The 23,619-nt window shown below is 40.6% G+C and overlaps 1 protein-coding gene across 4 annotated transcripts in view; it reads right to left on the bottom strand.

The window, feature by feature from the left end:
* Positions 1 to 23,619, bottom strand: part of MGAT4C (MGAT4 family member C) — a 1,156,917-nt gene that overhangs the window by 625,636 nt on the left and 507,662 nt on the right. For all 4 annotated transcript variants that reach the window (XM_085653923.1, XM_085653921.1, XM_085653924.1 and 1 more), the window contains one exon: positions 4,103 to 4,143. The gene's annotated coding sequence lies outside the window, so the exon portion shown is untranslated. The remainder of the gene's footprint in view (positions 1 to 4,102; positions 4,144 to 23,619) is intronic.

Here is a 23,619-nt window from a genome sequence, read left to right as displayed (position 1 = left end):
CTCTACAACTCCTCCTAATCAAAAGTAAATCTTTGCATTTTGCAAACTTCTCAGATGAATGGTAAAAACATTTGCAACAACGTTTTTTTACTTCGTACTCAAAATCCAATAAAGCAATACTTTCTGGTGTGAATTCCTTATGTAATTAAACCACTGAGGCCCGCATAATGAAGCAGAAAGCCAACAGCAGAACATAATTGCATATTTATGATATCGCAAAACATGACACAAGCACAAGTTATTTAAATGAATTAATACTTGAATACACTATTTTTAAAGAAGTTTAATAGGAAATGAGATCCGACTCCTTGGTCAGAATTCAGCTAACACACATTTAGCAATCTTAATTCTGACACTTGGGAAATTCAGCATTAAAAAAAAACTTTTTCTAGTTGAAATGAAGCTTTAACTGTGAGCTGTGTCTTTAGCCTTAACGATTCTTGTAATAGTTCAGACTGCATGACAGCTTTTGTCATGTGCTCCACTTACATCTTGTCCTTTCATTAAAGGAAGTTATGAAAGTGCTGAGTGCTCATGTTATTAATGGTGGTTAGCATATTATAATAAAAGGCTCATTTTTCTAAGGCACTGCCAAGCTTTTAAGTCATTATTCATGACTGACTAATGCATTCAAAGGAGTGGAGTGCTGATCCCGCAGGACATTGTGACCGGCAAGAAAAAAATATCAAATTTGCTAATAAGTAGTTGTTGTTACATTCTACTGAAACAGCGGGGAGTTCTGTAATATAAATCCTACTCTTCAATAAATAACACATACATGATATACGATATAAGCAACTGCACTACCTTTCATAATCATTTTTTTAAACAAAAATATATTTTTCTCTTTCTTTGCCTTTGCAACTAATTCTGAACACACACATAAACACACTAATTAATTCACATACACACACATTGATATCATTTGGAATAAATAATTTAAATATATTGTTTTATATCCACACACACTCTGCATCGGTCTTAACTCTTCTTGCAGTCCAGACGCACAATTTTGAGATGCTATGTCGTGTGAATATATCAGATTTTGACGAAACAGCACACATTCTGCTATTTCATTTTTTATGTTCATACTTCAGCACGTGATTAGGAGAACCATTGCCCAGAAAAGACCTGGACACATTATGTATTTTTACATCTGAAATGTGAATTTTAGAATGAATCAACAGAAGAGCATTTGTCAAATGATTTATTTCTGAGAACAGATTCCCAAATAGGTGTTTGGTGGAGAGTGAGCCTGGAGGTTGATCAAATCTAAGGAAACCTTATATTTGGAGCTAATGGCCTGGTAGCCTGGCTCAGTGCACTGAATACTTGTCACTGATACACTGATGTGACCTTGAGGTCATGAGTTCAACTTCCAGCAAAGCTGACCTGACCTTCCATCTTTCTGTGACCAGTAATGCGGTGTGGACAGCTATTTAATGTAAGGTATTCTTAAAACCCATATTATAAATTGCACCCATGAATGAGCAACAACTTGCTAGACCAACTATCAACATTTTCGATGACATCATGACTGTGAGAAGTTTATGAAAAGTAACCCTGGATAGGGTAGCAATGATTTTAATGCAATAATCTCAGGGTGCGGAAATTGGTTTCCTGAGTGGAAGTATATATCTTGAAAGGGTAAGAAAGTTAATGTACAAAATACACAATAACAAAGATAGAACACACTGTCCAGAGGAGCGAGACCAACTACACTGACTATTTTTGCTTCACACCACAGAAATAGATGAGAAGACATTGTCAGTGGAAAAGAGTTCGAAGATAAGTATCCCACCTTGGTGTAGCTCAGCTATCAATGAACTGATGTATGTGGGAATGTCACAGGCAGCATCTAAATCAACACAATCTAGAAATATAGCTTTTGCTATGAAGAGATACACAAAGGACAGCGAACCTGTCTTTTGATTGGCTTCCAGCGAAAAGTTGAGAAGTGATTGTTTTTACCATGAAATGCTCTTCTTTGCTCCCCCCGCAGGCCTTCTCTACACTTTATACCCCACTGACACTTTGTACTTAGCAATTTATTCACGCATTCACTGACTCACTTACTCATTCACTTTCTCGCACTTTAAGATGCCCCTCTGGTCCCTCCTAAAGGCAGCACAGCCATAATCTTCTCTCCAACAAACACGCTGTAGGGCACAGAGCTGGACTTCGCTGGGCAACACTCACTCTCTCCAGCAGTCCAAGATACTAAAATTCTACTGCAAAATGTAGAAGGCTCTTCTTTGTGCATCCCAAGCGCACTCATGAGGGAGCAGGTGTCCTTTACGGGTCCATGCTACATCGAGCCCAGCCCTCATTCCGTCAAGAGCATAGTGGCTCAACTACAGCAGCTTCATGGAAAACCTAGGATGGACCCCTACACTCTGGAATAGGTCACCTTGAGATAGGTAAATGTGCTCAGATATACCTTTCAGGATCCTGAGCAGCAAGAGTGATTGAACCCTGACACCGCTGCTAAATCCGAAGTCAGATCTCCTAGCAAAATGAAATACGCGTACCCATCAGTCCAGCCCTAACTTCCAGCATCCGTCTCTTCAGCTTGTGAGACCACAGGGAGATGCAGCTGGGTGTGGCCTGAGTGCAGATGCTACCTTAGAGGAAGGAGGTATCAGTCTCTACTGCCCTGCAATCCTCCTGTGCCTAGAGAACCCATAACAGACTATTCTTAAGGTTTATTCCTAACAGGCACAGTTTATTTTATGTTCTCCACTATTCTGATGTTTCCCCTTCTCTCTCAGTTCGCTTGACTATCTTGTGATCTGCCACTCTCCTCCATTTCTCTCAGTGGCTTTGACAGTAACATGATTACACAATAACATGAATGCATCTGCCATACTGGGTTCTCCCCACACCTGCCTATGGACCTTCCCTCACCTCCTCCACGTTAAATGAGAGCACGGAGAACAGAGAGAGACTTGCAACAAAGCAGATCTGACTCCGCTGTTGCCAGCATGGAGACAAATCCCCTTAAAGACAAGGCAATGGTGGTTGGTGGTGCCACAGCATCATTCACCTTTCCCTGGCTCCCTGGGTCTGTGGAGCCAAAGGGAGGCGTTTTTAAACTGGTGGCAAATTATTACTGTTTTGCGACCAAAAACAGTCAAACATTCCGCACCGATTTGGTATTTGGAAGGGCTGCTCTAAGCATGCCCCTTCCAAATACCGAATTGTAAATGCAAAATGCAATTCAGTAACAAGTTACCGAATCACATTTTGTATATTGTACATTTGAAAAAGCATTTTTCCGTCCTAATTTTATGAATTGTTCAATTTGTGACTGGAAAAAGGCATTGTGCATCTGGCCCTAAATCGTTTTTCACTGCACTTACATTGGAAGAGTGGATTTCTGTGTTTAAACTATTATCCCACTTCATGACACCCCCTTTTCTCTCCCCTGTGTAAGTTCATCCAATGAACCCCTGTGCAGGGGAAATAAATGCTGAGAGCCGCCTCAGATCTGCTTCATAACTCTGTTAACTGAAGTGTTCTTGCTATAGTTTGCTGCGGCCCATTTATAATTTATATATCATAAAATGGTTTCAAAGTCCTGTAGAATGGGCGAATTGTAAGGTCAAGTAGCTTCACCTTTTTGTGTTGAGTGTTCTTTGGACTTCAAAAGTATGATGGTTATAACGAGGATAGAAAAACGATGACCGAATTAGGCTCATGTGTTGGCTTGATCACCTGAATCAATAAACTGAACCAAGCCACGTAGTTGCAAATGAACAAATGCTAAAATAACAACTATTTTCAAACATGAAGACGTGTTCTTAATTTCATGTGGTACAAAAGATGGAATGAAATAGTATGTTTTTCCTGATAACGTGTCAAAACTCAGGCAATGTATATGTGAGTTCCCCATGGGTGCCACTGTTCATTTATATTTGAGTGCTTAACGCAATTAAATGTTTGGGAAAAATAGCTTCTGGCTTTTCATATATTCCAAGGCAGCATCTGAACCTGCGGGAGTTCATATAACCTGCCACCATTGGTAATGATCAGTTTAGATTACGCTCGTGGCTTTGCTATTTTTTTAATTCATTACAACACACATGACGTAGTAACTTACCTCAATGATGACATCTACGACTAGTTAGTCACGTGTGTTACCTGAGGAGAAAGAAACAGAAGATCTTTAGTTCAATCCGGTATATTATAATTTTTAATGTATGTTTTTCAGAAGGTAAATCAATAAATAACACATATGGACTAATGCATATCACTTCGGTACGAACAGAGCTCTGTAATTAAAATTTTAACAAGCAAGACAAATTCTACAAAAAGTCCGATTAACAATTCTGTTAATGGATCTAATAGTAACAGTTATGAAACTGATCACACCAGAGTGCTCAGGGCGAAAACATATGTTTTTAAATCTTCCCATATTTGCAAAGAGAGGCATGTTCAAGTGGACCTCCATGGCTAATCCATTTTTATCCAAACATGTTCCATATTCAGATTTATAGTTTTCCTATTTACATTCTTGATTTGCACTTAAAAAAAAAACACCGTGCAAAGTAATCATGTCTAAAAATGTATAACTTACCAAAGGAGTAAACCAGCACATGGCCACCTTGTCCCCTACGGTAGTAGGTGGGGAGCAGCAGAGGAAGCACATGTTCTGCAAATTCCAAGGCATAAAATACCTACAGGTGTGCATCTGAGAGTTCTGTGCGCTCATAAGGGCACTTGGCCTGTGGCAGAATGCCTCTTCATATGCCCTCGGAGCTTCTTGTTGATTTGAGGCATTCTTTTCAGATATAATCGGGAGTACCTTAAGCACATGGAATGTCATATAACTCAGACTCCCTCCTATTGAGGCTAATGATACGTTTGCTGAACTCGTCCCATTATAGTTTCCTGGAAATGCAGTGGTCAATTCATAACTGACCAGACTGGCCTTGGCTATTCCTCCTGAATGTGCTTGGCTTGGACCTCGCTGAGAACCGACATTTGCCTTTTTGCTTTTATGTGTAATGAATTAATCCTTCACTACAGTACCGCCATACTGCTGAAATGATTGTGTGCTGGATCAGATCAGACCTCACAGTATGAACTGGCGGAAACCAATATGGGATACAGTACATATGTATGAGAAACCTTCCTGTGTAGAGGACCATGGGTCCAACCAGGCACTGTACAACTTTAAAAAGTTGGCCTGCATGGAAATGTTGATTTTCCTCCATGTGCCTGGAGCTGCCCTAATGCCGGGTCTGACGGCACATATTACATGCTTGACAGTCTGGCCAGTGTGCAAATTAATTTAAAAACGAACTATCATCCTTTAGTAATATTCTTTAGTGCCATCTGAAATCTTTATGAATTTTTTAGAAGGTAACACTAAATTCACGTATAACACTCAAATCTTAATAGGTATGTTCGCAAAATACCGAACTAGTATTGTAAAACTAGTTTGTAAATGTTAGAAATGACCACTTAAGCACAATTGCCCTCAGAAGACACATTTAGTTGAAGGCAAAAGTTACTGAATAGGTTCATCTCAAAATGAAATAAGTTCCTTGTGAAACTTCTTCTTTGGAGGCTATCCAAGAAATGCTCATCAAGGTGCTAACTGGACAATGTGCCAGCGGTGTTCCTGCCTGGCGGGCCATCTCTCACCACTCACTGCAGTTACACTGCGGTGTTCGTGCTGGTTTCCCCCTGCTTCTGACTGACACCACCCATGCCTTTCACATAGAAGAGCACAAAGTGAAAGCCTGAGGAAATGTGGCAGCAGCAACAGATGCCCCACATTGATTCCAATAGATTTTCAGAACGCCACACTGCTGATGCAGCTGATGCTGGTGAGCCTGGGAAAAGGTTAAAAGTGTCACCATTAATCTGCTCAGTCCTCTTCATGCAACTTCACTTGAGACTACATATGTTTAAATTGTGTTCAATTGTGATTTATTGCTATACCAACTCGTAGACTGATGTCATCTGCTTTGCCATTTTAATTATTGTTTTCTTCTGTGGTTAATTTGTGTATGCCTATTCAGTATGTCCTTCATTTGCTGTATTGTATGTACTAATTCATTTGGAAACCACCAATAAAAAACTTTTTGAAAAAAAAAGTGGTTTACCAAAGGTTTGACAATTTCAGTTTCTACAGTCCTTGTAACTGATTATAATCAAATTGCAGTTGATGTCCCTAGAATAATTCTGCTTTCCAGAGCTGCTTAAGCCAGTTTCTTCCCTTACCTCCAAAGACAGAAGGGAGCTCTCTCTACTGCCTGCTGAGATTTTGTGCCACCAAACATTGATCAACACCCTGAGAACATGCATGTACTTTGCTTAGACAGTCCTGAAACCGTTCATCTATTGTCACCAACTCATCTAGATGGTTCCAGTAGGGAATGGACTTCCAGGTGAGAGTTAACATACAGAGAGAAAGACATTGAAGGCTAGCATTATGCAATAACCGTTTATTGCTGCCCCACGTGCAGCCCTTTAAAGAACATGTGTTACATCATGAATAAAACATTACATTAAAAACTTTAGAACAACATATGAAGTCATGGTAACTAGGCATCATCCTCTTAGAGCTGCGACGAAAACCGAGAAATCGGTTGAATTGACCTCTTCAACCCTAATTGCACTTGATAAGGAGAAGACTTTCACAGTGAAGTTATCTGCAACAAATGGAAAGAATCAGGTGATGCCAACTGGCAAAGTGTTAAGCACATCATCCTAGATTATGCTAACAAGAAATATAATAGATAATTGCAATAAACATGTTATACAAAGTATATCTAGACACAACATGTTTTCCCTTTACCCACCTGGGTGTGGTGGGAGGGATAATGGTAGCCTCCATTGTCTTTAATGAAATCAAGATTCTTTCTGTATGTTAATTGGAGAATCACCATTTCATTACAAGACTGGAGGCTACCATTATGCATGTTTAAAACTTTTCAACGCCATACTGCTCACATGCTCCACAGGCCTAAGGTAAAAGCTTGCAAAGGTGGAGGCATTCAACCAGTCTGCTGCTTTCAATATATCGGAAAGTGAGCTTCCGTCCCAAAACACTTTACTGGCCATCGCACCCCGGAAACAGGGCGCTCCAAATTTGGACAAATCTACTGCCGCTTCAAACATGACTGTTCCTACACATCTTGAAATGGTAGCTGTAGACAGGGCCTTATAGGGGTTCACAAAGGATATTAGTAATTGATCTTAAACCATCAGGTCTAACATCAATCATGCTATGTTCATAAGCTTTCATGCAATTTACGAAACACAGTTTCTTACAGTCTGCAAAATACGGATAAAAAATATTTTCAGACATTGTTTTGGTTCTTTTCTATATTTTGAAATGCACTCCATTTGGAGAGCAGTGTCTATTACAGATATCTAATGCCTAACATTTGATACTCTTCTAAAAGATATTAGACTGAGAAAGGTTGCTAATTTGATAGTTGTTTTCTGGAAAGGTAAGGATTATCAGGCCATCGAACAAATAAGTCGAATATAAGGTAAACATTCCATAACAATTCACATGTAGCTTTGTGAGGGCATCTAAGTCTTATTTCCTTCATTACTCTGCTGATTAAAGGGTAACTACCAATTGAATAATAATATTTTAGTGAGTGGCCTGCTGAAACGCCAGATCTGTAACAGTTGACTGTTCTATAACATAAACCTGATCTGAATAAACCCGCATGGTAGTTCGCTATATCCACTACAGGAGCATGCACAGGATCCAAATCCCATTCCAGGCACCACCTACACCACTTCCTCCATATGCCTGTGTATTTCTTCCTTGTTCCTGTTGCCCATGACTCATCCAGTAGGCTTTCAGCCTCTCCTGAAAGGCCTGAGTATCGGTTATATCTCCTAAAATACATCAAGCAAGAAGATTCATGTTTCCTTCTAGAAGAAGAGGATAATCTTCCCCTTTTTGTCCTTGGATCAGAAGGCAGTTAAATATGTCCCCACTCCTGCCTACAACACCAGTAGGGAGGAAAATCTTGCACTCATGGCTCTCAAGAACGATAATGATCTTACGATCAAACCCTGTGATAAGGGTGGGGGTATTGTTATCTTGGATACCATCAGATATAAAGAGAAAATGCTTAATCTTCTTGGTTCAACTAGACACTATTGTAAAATTCTGTCGAATCCTGAACCCAGAATCAAGCGCCGTATTCTACGAGATGTAGAACAAGCGGTCGAAAGAGGAGACATTTGCCTGTCGGAAGCCCTCTTTCTTACACCTACCCATACCCGCATACCTATAATATATGGTTTACCGAAGACCCACAAGGACCAATATGATCCACCTTTGAGGCCCATTGTCTCCACTATTGGCTCGGCTACGGAACCATTATCTAAATATCTTGATAGGTTTCTTCAGCCGATTGTGGGCAATCTATTATCGTATGTGAAGGATACTGGTCATTTTATATCTAAGATCGAGGGCCTTGATTATGATCCAGAGCGAGAAATTTTAGTAACACTTGATATTGAATCGCTTTACTCCAATATTCCCCAAAGGGAGGCTTACAGGGTGGTAAGCAACATCATTGCCTCCGATCTCTCCTTAGTCAATGGCACTTTCTTGACACAATGCCTCGAGATTGTTTTAGAGGAAAACTTTTTCGAATTTGATGGGCAACTCTATCAGCAAGTGCAGGGAGTAAGTATGGGGGCGGCCTGTGCACCTAGCATTGCATGTCTATACATGGGCGACTATGAGAAAAACAACATCTTCAATGAAATAGCTCCTTTCTTCGAGAGTGTCCGACATTGGTCGCGCTACATTGATGATGTTTTTTTCATTTGGACTAGCGACCAATCATCTTTGAATGACTATATTGAATGGTTGAATGCGGCTGACCACAACATCAGGTTCACTGCCCATGTCAGTACAACTAAACTTGAGTTCCTTGACATTTGGATCGAACACCATAACTGTAAGCTCATGGTGTCACTATATACGAAACCCACTGCCAGAAACACTCTGCTTCATTTTGAAAGTTTCCACCCCAGAAGTCAGAAGGATGGGATCCCCTTCAGCCAATTTCTGCGTCTTCGCAGAAATTGTACTTCTATTAAGGATTATCTCCTCCATGCGGAAACCATGAAGCTCAAGTTTATTAGCAGAGGGTATCCTCCCAGGATGGTGAGAAATGCCTCTAAAAGGGCACGTTTTTACAACCGTGATTCCATGTTTGAACCCAAATTGCAAAAACAAGTAGACAAACTTGTTTGTGTCACAAAACACTCTCCATTCAACAACAAGTTAAGACAAATTATCAACTCAGAGTGGCATCTTTTGAACCTAGGTGAACAAACTACCCCTATACCGAAACCAGTTTTTGCATTTCGCAGAAATAAAAATCTCAGAAATCTTTTGGTGAGAGCAAAGGATTCAGATCAGAAAACCTGGGTGCAAAAATCCATTGACGGTCCATCTCCTGTAAGAGGCAATCACAAATGTGGCACATGCCATGCATGCGCTAATGCCATTGTTGGCACCTCCGTATGTATCAACGGGTATACCGCTGAATTGAGGGAGATGACCAATTGCAGGACATCCAATTGTGTATACGTTATCCAATGTCCCTGCTTGCTCTCCTATGTAGGTGAAACCTCTAGAGAAGTCAGGGTTCGGATTGGGGAGCACAAATCTAACATCAGACGGTCCAAGCATACAGCACCCATGGTGACCCATTGGATGGAAAAAAATCATAAAGATGATGAACTACGCTGGTCTATCCTTGAGAAAATCCACCCACAAAAGGGGTACAACCCAGACAGTATTCGCAAGAAACGCGAGGTGTTTTGGATTTTTGTCCTTAACACGAAAGAAAGGGGCCTGAATGAATCCCTCCCATGGGAAAATGCGTTGCTGTAATTATATTTCTCTTCATGGCCATGTTTTCCTGCTGTACATGACCTGTTTCTCGTAAGTTTTGACATTTACCTGTGCAGAATTTTTTTATATATGGTCTTAATTTTAGTCTCTAGTTACTATTTAGCCTGCACTGTTCAAAATGGTCCAGGCCTCTTCTCTGTGACCAGTCTATCCCATTCCGCGATTCTTGCCCCTCCCTTTGTGAGCGATGGTCGATGGTGATTTTCATCGCTCACTACCTTGAGGCTGTCTCTTTAATAATTTTCTAGTATTCTTTTAGACCCCTCATAGTAATTTTTTTTCCTTTTTGGAACTGTGTCTGGTCCTTCGGTCATTTGATTTCTATTTACTCTTGCTTCTGTGTTTTTTTGAGCGCGACATGTTCTTTCTTATCTTATTTTTCTACTCCTTATGCGTTACTTCATCTTTAAATCAGACGGTTCGGTTCTTTAACACACCCCCGACCGACGGTCATTCGATTGGAGGGTTTAAATAGCCTGACTAGAGCGGGCTTTTTCTCGCAAGCGAACGCTTCCCCAGGACGCCGCCTTTGAGACGTCGGTTATTCTGTTCAGACGCTCGTTGAACACTGAAGGTATTGCTGCCCTCTCTGGTCTCTCCACTTTCGTTTAAAGCTATTTTCTTGCTTTGAACGTATTTGGCTGTCTGCGCCTCGTTTACTATCCAACGATGTTATCTTTCTTTCTTTTGTTTGTCTGTTTTTTCAGCTTATGCCGAGCGTATTGCTGCTTCGCCCGGGTTACTAATTATTTGGCGATTCTGCCTCTTCTGACCCTAATCATCTGATGTTTTTGCTCCTTTTGGGTCGGACATCTTAATTAGGTGAGTCCGGTAACCTCAGCCTCATACTAGTTTGACCTTTCAGTTTAAACCTTGCCTGATGTTTTAGACTATGGCAATACGTTGGTCCTAACAGTTGCCTTTAATAGGTTGATTCTTTCTCTCTTCCTCTCCTCCTTTATTTCTCCCTGTATTAGCGATGAGCCTGCTGGAAGGGTGTGCCCTCGCCTCTCCCTCCCCGTAAAGATCGAATCCTGGCGTTTTGACTTCGCTCTGTCCTCCAACTTTGGAGATTTTGCTGTATTCGTACTTAGTTTAGGTAAATCTCTTTGGAGACTCAACCGCATTATGATAAATTGTGTTATATTTGTATATATATCTTCTATGTTTTTTCGTTTTTTCATTTTTTATTTTTTTGTTTGCTTAGTATGGCATCCTTCGGTCACGTTGAAGCTTCGTTTTAGAAACTATTACGCTGAACAATTTCTCTCCTATTGATACAGGTAACCTAGGGTTTGAGCCCAAAACTATTTTTGTCTATTATATTTTTTTGTTTATTACTTTTTTGTCATATGGAGATTCGCTCTTTTTCTTGTTTGTGTATATTTCCCTAATATCTTCTCATTTCTTCTCAATTTTTTGCTATCTCTGGACATTTTTTCCCTTGGTCTCTGGTGCGCACGATTAACCACCTGATTTTAATGCAATTATGTGTATCCGTCTCATTGATGTAGCTAAGTGACACTCTGTGGAAATAGTACATATGAATTTGTTTCGTTTGTTTGATATAGGTTTTCATTTATGCATATATGTTACTTCCTTCTTCTGTGTTCCAGGTCCCGATTTGATTTGTGTGGTTCTGTTTCGCCCTGAAGAAAGTGGTACTCCGTCATCTGGAGTTGTCTCACCGAAACGCGCGTCGGCGTTTTGCACAGGGCCCCACCCTCTTGTTTCTCCTTACCGGATTTAACATCAAGAAAAACTGATTTCCTCTGGAACCCTTGATTCCACCAAGGCCTATATACTCACTTGTGTTTGAGTATCTTTTTGTGAAGACCCTTTGAGGGTTGAGACGCCCCTTTTGTGCCATTTATTCTACACCAGCATGAACATTGTATGAGTTTGGATGAATGTGTGTTTTGGTTGTGAATGAATGTATGTGCGATTAGTTTCTTTTTCTGCTGTTTTTTAGTGGGAACCTGTTTTTTCTGATTTCTGTTGCACTAAATTCCGCTAATTTGCAAAACTTGCATATATTAAATTTCATAATTAGTGAAATAAAAAAATTTGTACTAAACATAAATTGAAGTGGTTGTATATATATGTATGCATACTTTTTCTATGTTTCTTTCTTCTTGAGTGTCTCTAGCTTGTATTAAAAAAAAATTTATTGATACATTGTACTTTTTTCTTATAAAGGGTAGAGTTTATTTCTCTTTGCACTGAACTGGTGTCCTTGGATCAGACCTAATCTCCATGGGATCAAACTTGGACTGTCCACTGCCAATTCCATAACTCCCAGAAACCAAACCTGGGTTATCCAAAATGGAGTAATTGAAACAATATGCATCGCTCCATCTGTACTTTCAGTAATACCCACTGAATTAGTGCAAATGGAGGGAATCCATAACAATTCTGTTTGTTCCAGATTTAGACTAGAGGATCCACTGCCAGGACTTTGGGGTCGAATTTCCAACTATAATACAATTCTACTTGAAAAGTTAGCCTGCTGGCAAACAGGTCCACCTGAAATGGGCCCCACAGATTCTGAATCCTTTTGAAGAACATTAGATTCAGCTTCCAGTCACTTAAATCCCTTAAAAACAAAAATGTTGTTCCTGTGCTATGATGTCTAGGAATAAACTCTGCCTTCAACAAGATATTTTTTATTCCAACAGAAGTACCAAATCTGCTTGGCCAGGTCTGCAAGTATCTTTTACCTTGCACCCCCCACCCCCCCCAAGCGATTGATATAAAAGACAGCTGTAAAATTGTCTAGTCTGATGAGTACAACACTATTTCTTAGAGTAGATTTGAAGTTCATCAAAGTGTTCAAACCCACCATCATTCCCAAACAGTTTATGTAAAGTGGGAATTCCTCCTGAGACCACTTCCCCCCTGTTTCTATTTCTCCTAGTTTCGCACCCCAGCACAGGTTGCTTGCATCTGACTCCACAGTATGATCCGGGGTATTCCCAAGTAATGCCTTGCCATTCCAACTGTCTAAATTGTTCCACCTCCATAGGGGGTCTTCACGAGCTTTCTGTGATAAGGGAATTCTATATGAATACCACAGACCTTTCTTCAACCCCAAAAATGTCATTCTTTTTAAAGCACTGTAGTGTAGTGGTCCCTAGGAAACTGCTTGAATAGAAGAGGATAGAAGGCCAACCAGTCTTGCTAGTTCGCGTAAGGTCACCACAAATTTTGATAACACATAAGTTACCTCCTTCTTTTTTTGGATAATTTCTTTAGTGGTAGTTGTAGTTGGGCCATAATGGTATCTTACTGAAACCCTAGGAATTCTAGATTTTGTGTTGGGGTCATTACGGACTTCTCGACATTGATCATAAATCCTAACCCCCCCCAAGAGATCCACTGACCATTTCATGAGCTTTAGCAAATCTTCCTGATTTTGTGATATCAGTAGCATATCGTCTAGATAAATCGCTAATCTTATGCCCCTTCTTCCCAAAGAAGCAACCACTGGTCTTAGAACCTTGGTGAAGCACCTTGGGGGCTGAAGAGACACAAAAGGGGAGGCAATGAAAATGGTAGACTATCCTTTTCCAGATGAACCTTAGATTTTTTTGTGAATGCTTGTCAATAGGAATTGTGAAATATGCATCCTTGAGATCTAGTTTCACAACCCATTCTGTCCTTTTATGACAGGACGCCAGCCTTTGTCTTTTTTCTTCACCAGTAAGATTGTGCTCACAAAGCTTTGTCCTGGGTTTGTCACTCTGCAGATATCCCCCTTGAGTAACATCTGACTCACTTCTGAATCTACTTGAGTTCTTTGTTCCTGATCTAAGACTAACTCTCTGGGTTGCCGTACTTGATAAGGTATTAGGTTGAATTCTATCTTGAACCCCTTTATAGTATCTAGCAGTCGTTTGTTATTAATGTCTAATTTTTGCTGAATAAGTGTAGTCTTCCCCCTACCTTTAAATGGGAAGAACAAACAGGGGATACGGCTCTTACTGTTACCTTGATGTCCAGGTCCCTTGAATCTGCCTCTTTCATAACCTCATATACATGTGTTTTGACCTCTTTGTGAAAAGAAGGAATTATTGTTTCAGCTGAAATATCTTCCGTAACCACGTTGTCCTTGTTAGTAGTACAGAAATCTTATTTTGTCTGCGGCTGACAGCCTGTCCCATCCTGTCAGCCCTTCCCAAAATTCTACCCTTGAACATGTGTCTCATGTTCGTTTGGGCTTTACTAAAGGCTGAGAAGGTCGAGACATAGCTCCTTAGTATTTTAATAACATTTTCCCCGAAGAGAAAGCCATTCGGGCCACCCTCAATATCCTTGTTATCAAGGTCACCCAGTTTGGGGTTTATTCTCATTAATATTGCTCTTCTACGTTCGGAGGATAGTCCTGTATTGGCATTGCCAAGGATGCATAGGGCTTGTTGACTCCACCCCCGGAGGAATTCAACCTCCACAGGGGTGCCCTTAAGAGAGGCTTCCTCTGCCAAGTCTAACATTCTCACAAGCGTTCCTAGAGTACCTAGTACTTTGCATTGGCACTGCTTAAGGCAGCGCTCAAGCCCTTTTCTAGGATCCCTTCCTGCTTTGAATAGAAAAGTCAGTAGTTCAGGGTTTTAATCAGGTGTCATCCCTGATTTGTTATTTAGGAAGGGTCTGGGGCATTCCGCCCTCATTAAATTTCGGGTGTCTTTTTCAAGAGACTTATGGATACAGAACTTAATAAAGTTCACTATGTGGTCCCTGAGCCTCCAGTCTGACCCTCTTGGTGTGTGATATGGGTGGGGTTAAACATTTCCACACCTGTTGAGTCTTTGATAGCCTTAGAATTACAAGGCCGGTCCAAGTCCTCATCAAGGAGGTCATTATCTAGGGTTTCTAAGGGATCAAACACATATTTATCCTCCTCATCATCAAGAATTATTGAGAATGGATACTCTTCATTATCAGTTTGAAAAACTGAAGCCTTTTTTCCATGAAGGTCACTCGGTCTTCTTGTGCCGCAAGGGACACCTAAACTATTTGCGCCAATACGGCCGCTCTTACCAGTTGTGCCGCTGTGGAAATCCAGGTCATCCATAGAGCACAAGCCTCCTAGGGATTGCTCCCGTTCTTTTTTAGCACACAGGCTACCATGAGGCTCATCACCCAAGTGTTTTGTCTTTTTTAAGGCCTTACATCCTTTTGGAAGGGATTGACACAGTTCTCTTTGGGTCCGAGTAATCTTTCTTCAGTTTGGGGAGGGGTCGAGAGCGCATCGTGCGACCTCCGTTATTTGATGATGCAGCCTTTCATCATCATTTTAGCCTGTTCATGGAGATCGGAGTCATGGATTCCCATTTCTGGTCCCAATTTCAGAGAAAACTATTTTAAACTTATTTTCTAAGGGTTTAGTGGTGAGGGGAGGTGTTAAGAGTGAGGCCAATCCTTGTTAGTGAATGATATTTAAGTGTGTTGTATCTTAGTGTAGTAAGTGTTAGTTAAGGATAGTGTAGTAAATCTCATTGTAAAATGTAATTCTATGTATATTTTGTATTTTATATGTTTTATTGCAGGTATTGTTTTAATGGTTTTCTACTATGATGTGTTTTATATGAGGATTGTAAATGTTGTTTGGAAGGGCTTATATGTTTTTATTTTACAAGCGTTATGTTTATTGAGACTTTGGACTTATTTTCAACCTGAATGTGTTTTTACTTTCAAAGAAAATACTTTAAATTTGTTACCAAATCAATTTTTACTTGCCTCATTCAATTTATTATTTTCATGAAGAGTTTATTAATTTTTTCCCAATGTTTCTGGTTTTGGAATCCCTGGTTAATTGAGTCATTATGGATGTTATATTTTGGTTTGATATATTTTTGCATCACTTGGGGGATTTCTTTTATCAATACAATTTGGGATTGTATTATTTCTATAATCTTTTCCCATACCAGGACTGCAGCTTTAAAATTGTAAGTGATTTTTATTTATTAATGGTTTTATGTGGGCTATGTTATTATACTGATTTGTTATGTATAAATATGACATTTTATTATACTAGAATATATGTATAGGTGAGAGAAAAGTTTAAAAATAAACTAGGTAATTTTGGCTTGTATATTTCTTTATTCGTAAATATGTATCACAGCAATTTTAAATTATGAATCTAAATATTGGTCTTTTGAATTATTTATTTATTCAGATTTATATTGTAAAGTTGTTTTTTATATTTAAAAAAATTAATATTATTAAAGTATGAGTGCTCGATTTTATGGCGGTTGAACGATGTCTCCTTTTAAAGCAGGGTTCTTGCTTCTGAGTCTTGATATTGCAGGCCTTGAATGTTAGCAGATAGCAGATAGCATTACTTTGCATGTCATGATTTAATGCATTCTATAGTTTGTTGTTGGCTTGAGTTGTGTTAATTATTGTTCCATTCTTAATTCCTGCTCGTCTTCATATTTTTTAGTATGTGTAGAGTGTCTTTTTTCAAGTGTTACTTGGAAAGAATTGTGCCAACCTTTCACTGCTTTGCTTGATCACTACTGGTCAACAACCCTTGTTTCTTCAAACGAATAATCCATCAGTGGGGCTAGTTTACTTTCATTCTTTTTTTGTGAGTGGGGGATTCAATATACATGCCATAATGTTTAGTGACTTACGTTACAGGTCGTATCCTAAAGTTATTAGTTTTTTATGTTGGTGAAAATTCTGGGTTAGTTGTGTATTCTATATTCAAGGTAGATTTATGGAGTGCCTCCTTATGCTCTGATTAAAATTATTGGATTTTAAGTATAGTGGATATAATTGCCTTCAAGATCTATGATGATTTTTCCTTTAAGATTATAGTTAGTTTATTCTTTAATATGTGTTACTACTTTATCGTAATTTGCACTTTGGTTGTTATAAAACAGCGTAAATACTAATAGAATGGTTATACTTTGTTATTGATCATATATTATGTATATTTGATTGAATGGTGGAGAGCACTACTTAAAAGTACTACCCATCATCGACATGGTATATTATGCTTGGGTTAGATCTTAGTATAGTCTTCCCCCAAATGTTTTGTCTTCACTCTCCTATTTTGCAGAATTTGTTTGTGTTGGCTTTAGGACTCCGTGCACTTTACCTCTGCTAACCAGTGTTAAAGTGCATGTTCTCTCTTCCTAAAACATGGTACAATTGGCTTACAACTCATTGGCATTGTTTTGGAAGTCCCTAGTAAAGTGTTACACCATGTACCCAGGATTTAAATGCTACCGATGGGCCTGCAGCACTCATTGTGCCACCCACCTAAGTAGCTCTATGAACATTTGTCCGTCCTGCCATTGCAGTCTGAATGCAGGTTTAAAGTGCCAATTCGACTGGGCAAAACAACCACATTACCAAGCCTTAAGCCTCCACTTTTATTACATACAAATCACTGCTAAGGTAGACCATAGGTAGCCCATAGGGCAGGGTGCATTGTAATTAAAATGTTGGACATTACTTTTAAGTTTGATATGTTCTGGTAGTGAAAAACTTCTTAAAAATAATTTCACTAATGTGAGAGATATCTCTACCATATGATAACATTGGGTTGTCTGTTTACATTTAAAAAGTGCAAACTATTCCTTGGGAACAGGTAGAGTTTTCATGTTTAGTGCCTGAGAAATTGTAATTAAAAGTCCTCTTTGATGGTAAAGTTGGATTTTAACTTACAGTTTCGAACATGCCACGTTTATAAAGTTCAAAAACAACAGTTGATGGACTGAATGCAGAACAATGTCATACATTCACCCCAGTAAAGAGATCTGGGCCTAAATCCATCGTTTTTTTGCTCACCATGCCGTTCCGGTTTGAACCCAGCCATATGCAAATCAGTCTTGACCCTGTGCCTCATGGGTACAGTCCAGCCCGAACTGCCAAGCCAGGTCCTCCCTGGACTGGAAACAAGCATCCTAGGACTGGTTTCTGGGTTTCACCCCTCTTCAGCCAGGTTAGCTTGATTCCAGTGGCATGGAGAGCACGGAACCCACGTCTGGGCATACCCTTCCCACTCTGGGTGACAAATGCAAAAACAACAGTTGATGGACTAAATGCAGAACAATGTCATACATTCACCCCAGTACAGAAATCTGGGCCTAAAACCATAGTTTCTTTGCTCACCATGCCGTTCCAGTTTGAACCCAGCCATATGCAAATCAGTCTTTATCCTGTGCCTCATGGGTACTGTCCAGCCCGAACTGCCAAGCCAGGTCCTCCCTGGACTGGAAACAAGCATCCTAGGACCGGTTTCGGGGTCTCACTCCTCTTCAGCCAGGATAGCTTGATTCCAGTGGCATGGAGAGCACGGGACCCACGTCTGAGCATACCCTTCCCACTCGGGGTGACAAATGCAAAAACAACAGTTGATGGACTGAATGCAGAACAATGTCATACATTCACCCCAGTACAGAGATCTGGGCCTAAATCCATCATTTTTTTGCTCACCATGCCGTTCCAGTTTGAACCCAACATTATGCAAATCAGTCTTGACCCTGTGCCTCATGGGTACAGTCCAGCCCGAACTGCCAAGTCAGGTCCTCCCTGGACTGGAAACAAGCATCCTAGGACCGGTTTCGGGGTCTCACCCCTCTTCAGCCAGTATAGCTTGATTCCAGTGGCATGGAGAGCACGGGACCCACGTCTGGGCATACCCTTCCCACTCGGGGTGACAAATGCAAAAACAAAAGTTGATGGACTGAATGCAGAACAATGTCATACATTCACCCCAGTACAGAGATCTGGGCCTAAATCCATCATTTTTTTGCTCACCATGCCGTTCCAGTTTGAACCCAACATTATGCAAATCAGTCTTGACCCTGTGCCTCATGGGTACAGTCCAGCCCGAACTGCCAAGTCAGGTCCTCCCTGGACTGGAAACAAGCATCCTAGGACCGGTTTCGGGGTCTCACCCCTCTTCAGCCAGGATAGCTTGATTCCAGTGGCATGGAGAGCACGGGACCCACGTCTGGGAATACCCTTCCCACTCGGGGTGACAAATGCAAAAACAACAGTTGATGGACTGAATACAGAACAATGTCATACATTCACCCCAGTACAGATATCTGGGCCTAAATCCATCGTTTTTTTGCTCACCATGCTGTTCCAGTTTGAACCCAGCCTTATGCAAATCAGTCTTGACCCTGTGCCTCATGGGTACAGTCCAGCCCGAACTGCCAAGCCAGGTCCTCCCTGGACTGGAAACAAGCATCCTAGGACCAGTTTCAGGGTTTCACCCCTCTTCAGCCAGGATAGCTTGATTTAACGATGGATTAAACCCAGATCTGTGACTGGGGGTGAATGTTTTGCCAATGTGCAACATTCCGTCCATCATCTTGTGTGTTTTGCTGTCGCCCTATGTGGGAAGGGTATGCCCAGACGTGGGTCCCGTGCTCACTACGCCACTGGAGTCAAGCTATCCTGGCGATGACGGCTGATAGCCAGAAACCGGTCCTAGGATGCTTGATTCCGATCCAGGGAAGACATGGCTTGGCAGTTCGGGCTGGACTGTTCCCATGAGGCACAGGGTCAAGACTGATTTGCATATGGCCATGTCTGAACTGGGGTGGCGTGGTGAGCAAAATAACGATGGATTAAACCCAGATCTGTGACTGGGGGTGAATGTTTTGCCAATGTGCAACATTCCGTCCATCATCTTGTGTGTTTTGACGTTTATAAAGTTGGCATTTTCGTACCCTAACTAATTGGTGCCTGCAGACTGTTGCTGGGTCACATGACTGGGCGTGGCGAACAGTTGGACTTTTTTTTTTTTTCCGCCCAGGCAGTCACACAAGAAAAGGATTAGGTGTGCCTGGATAGACCATCAACTGGAAGAATGGGCGGAGGAGCTGGGCACAACCCCACTTGTAACTGAAAAGGTTGTGCCCTGCCTTCACACTAAGGACGTGTCACTCCAGCATTGTTCATGCAGTCAGCTTGAAACCAGGTCAGGGGAGTCTGGAAACTTAAAGGACCATATAGGGAATTCTCTAGAAACGTCTCCTACTTCAAAGGAGGAACCTGGTATAAAAATGAATCCCTCAGACCCACAGTTCATTTTCTGGATCTGTGGAAGGAGTCCCAGAGGAATGCCTGCTTCTGTGGCCTTCTGTGTACTTCAGGAGACTGTTTTGCTGCACCTGGAAGGCCTGCTTTGCTGCCTGACATCTGCCTTGAACCCTCAGACACCTGCCCTATGATTTGAGTACTGGGCTACTGCTGAACCCAGGACTATCAGAGTGACTCCAAGGGCAGGTTGGCTGGTCTCTTGATCAGGGCGCCAGGGACAGAAAAGGTTCCAACCATCTTGAACCAACAAATAGACCTTACCTGAATGAGTCCTAACCCCCAAGTGGTGCCCCTCTAATCAGGACCCTTGGTGGTGGTGCTAAAGGTACCCAGTTAGCCAAAATCAAAACTTGGGATTTAAAACATTTTTTGCTAAAAATTGCTCTGAGAACATAGAGGAGACCAAGACCAACCTGCTCATTTATCCATCCAAGGTGCTTCACTGATCAACCTGAGTTCATGGCAGCTCCCACTATGTTTTTCTCCAATGCAGCAACTCCTGTCCAGCAGTCCTTTGCCAAAGGGGTATTCAGCCTCGTAGAACTCTTGCTCGCTACAGCCTCCCTCCTAATCCTGCTGAAGGTTTTTGAATTAAAAAAAAGCGACTAAGGGCCTGATTACGATGGCGGAACCATTGTTTCCTATTTGGGACCGCAATCCAATAAGGCGGCAGTCCCACAATAGGAATAAGGATGCAACCCTCACCGTGGCGGTCGCATCACCCACCTTTAACATTGCGGTGGGTGCTGCTGGCTGCAGTACCTGCCACAATGTTAGAAAAGGGATGTTTTACATATCCCTGTCCTACGTGATAGGTACCATGCTGTGTATCTCACTTTGTAAAGGGATATGTAGGGGGCACCTATGGTGCCCCCCACATCCAAAGGAAAGGTCCCCCGATGTCCATCCCCGCCAGCCTTTTCATGGTGGGTGAACCGGCGTGGAAAGGCTGGTGGGGAGGGAGCATCCTAATTTTAGGGATTGGGAGGCCCTCTGTCACACCGGATGGCTCAAGGAGTCTGTTGGATGAGTGGCAGGCAGGCTTTCCACCTGCCTGCACACTGCCCCCCATCTAAGCATGGTGGGTGGAAAAGCTGCTTAGGATGGTGGCAGTCTCCCCGTCATCCTAATCAGCTCCTAAGTCTTAATGAAGAAATCTTCAATGCTGCTTCATCCAGCAGCAGCCCAATGATGACACTCCCTCCTTGGACACCTCTTGCATCCCTACCGCACTGAGCTTTACCTTCTCAGAACATTTTCTTCAAAATTCCTTCTAAGTTCATAGGTAGCTGTTGACACTCTTTGTATCTGACCCACTCTCTATTGCGGTTCGCCATATTTTTCGACTTTGCCCTGGTCCTTGTGCCAAGCTACCAGAGGGTTGAGCACACATTTATTTAGTGACTTTAGTGGCTCACCCTGATGGGGAGTGTGGCTGTTGCTTGAGCAGGGTTAACACCCCAACAACCCAATTATTCAAGCACATAATAAAAAGATTTCTTGTTTATGTGTGGTTAGTAAGTGTTAGGCTATGACATTTCTCACTGCTAGTTCTGTAACAATAGGGGTGTGGTTATGTTCCCTAACACTTTCTACTGGTTAATTGTTAGTGGTAGCCCTGCATAGCCATAGCATAATAGAGTAACATTGTGTCTATTTTTTATGTTTTTTGCTTTCCTTACTATAAATATATTGCCTACAGCCTAATAACAACTCCTCATTATCGGATTTGAGGTATTTTGCTGCCTCTGACATTTTATTTATGGATTTTAGCATATAAAAATGTGTAATAAATATTTTTTTTTAAAATATGTGATATATTTTTTAACATTCTTATATTGCGGCTGCAAATTTTTACTTACATTTTGGATGCTTTCTTTACTTCATATTTTTGTAGATTTTTCTTTAAGTGGCCTGTTTGGTGTTACATTTGGCACAGTTTTCATTTGTTGCGCTCTGTTTAGAACAAGAGATGTGTCACTTTTGTTGGTTTGTTTTTTATTTTTTATTTTATTTTTAGCTTGGAGTTTATTTCTTAAATTATGTATAAGAGTTACCTTTACTTTAAATGTTAGTTTCCAGATTTAGTTACACAGTTTTGAGATTATCTTTTTTGTATTCCAGGTATTTCGGTAACCATGCTTTTATTTTCTTTTCCTTTAAGCGTTTTTTTCTTTACTTAGAGGATGCATTTGTATTTTGGAGAAATATATGCATAGTATAGTTTTATTTGTTACCTTAAAAGTTGTTACTTTTTTTTCATTTTTAGCTAATCTTTGTTTACCAAATGTACCTTAGTCCTAGTATTTTGTGGTTCACTGAAGTGTTGAAATCTTCTATTCTAGAATTACAATCTGGCAGAGTGGCACTGTGCTGCTGTAATTGTTGTTCAGGAAGAATTTGTGATATTTTTTGTGTCCTTTTTTACTGGTTTAAAATTGTGAAAGCTTTTCTATTTGCTAACTGATCTTAAATTTAATTTGACATGTTGGTCGGAGAGCAGTTTGGATTTTTTTGTGATTTATGGTAAACATGTGTGTTCATTATATATTAAATGCACATTCATTATACTGTGAATAATTTTAATATGTATATAAATTTAATATAATACAGTTTGTTTTATTTATAATTATGTTGAGTTTTGTTCTTCGACTTTTTAATTTTCGTGATTGTTGTTAAGTTTGGTTAGTTGTAATATATTAACAACATTTGGCATTTACTTTTGTTTATCAATAGTGTTTTATTGTAGATATTTTTTTAGTGATATTTTTGTTTTTAATATTTTTATTTTTACTCATGAAGTATAGAGTTGCAAGTTAATGGATGTAAATTTTCTTTGGGTGATATATGAGTAAATCTATATTGCTTTTCTTGAAATTGTGTCATACAACTGGTTGAAGTAACCAAAGAGCATGGTGTGGGCATGGCAGATGTACAACGTGGTGAGGCTATCTGAGTATTGATCAATGAAGTACTTGATTTGCCCAGAAGGCCTGCATTTGAGATGGAAGGTGGCAGTGTGAGTTGCAGAGAATAGGAAATGCCCTATTAGCAACTCCATAAAGTTCAGTGTTGCTTACTTGCCTAGAGTTGAGGACCAACAAAACGTATTAATGACATCAAGCAATCATTCTTTCATATTCAATCATAAACATATGGCGGACGACACTATGAAAGCTATAGCTTGTGGGACATGGGAGCATGTAAGGCTGAACCATGTTCCTGTGATGAAGAGTGCCAAGCTTTTCAAGGTGATGCAATCTGCAATGGCTGGTGTGTGGTATACTGCAGAGTGAGCATTAATGTAGTTTGAGGTTGTGTGTTAATAGTGGATGTGTACGAGGTTAGGCCTGTGTGGTGTGGGAATGCTATTTGAATGTTTGGGTCATCTAGGTCTGTGGGGGTCCGATTGTAGGGATTGGCAATATGTGACTCATACTTATATTTTAACTTGTAGCTTTCAGTGGAACAGGGGTTTTGGCTTAGGCCCTTCCTGGCCTTAAAAGGCCCAAAGAGGCTATACCCTTGTCTGTATGCACCCTTTTCTGGGGACATCTGGGTGATGGGAAGCCTTGAAGAGTGGATTGAAGTAGGGAGAAAGTAGGAAATTATGTCACTTTCTTTGCACTTTG

The sequence above is a fragment of the Triturus cristatus genome, chromosome 4_1 (genome assembly GCF_964204655.1).
Source record: "Triturus cristatus chromosome 4_1, aTriCri1.1, whole genome shotgun sequence".
Lineage (NCBI taxonomy): Eukaryota > Metazoa > Chordata > Amphibia > Caudata > Salamandridae > Triturus > Triturus cristatus.
Note: the sequence above shows the minus strand (reverse complement) of the source record. Positions and strands in the feature narration are given on the sequence as shown.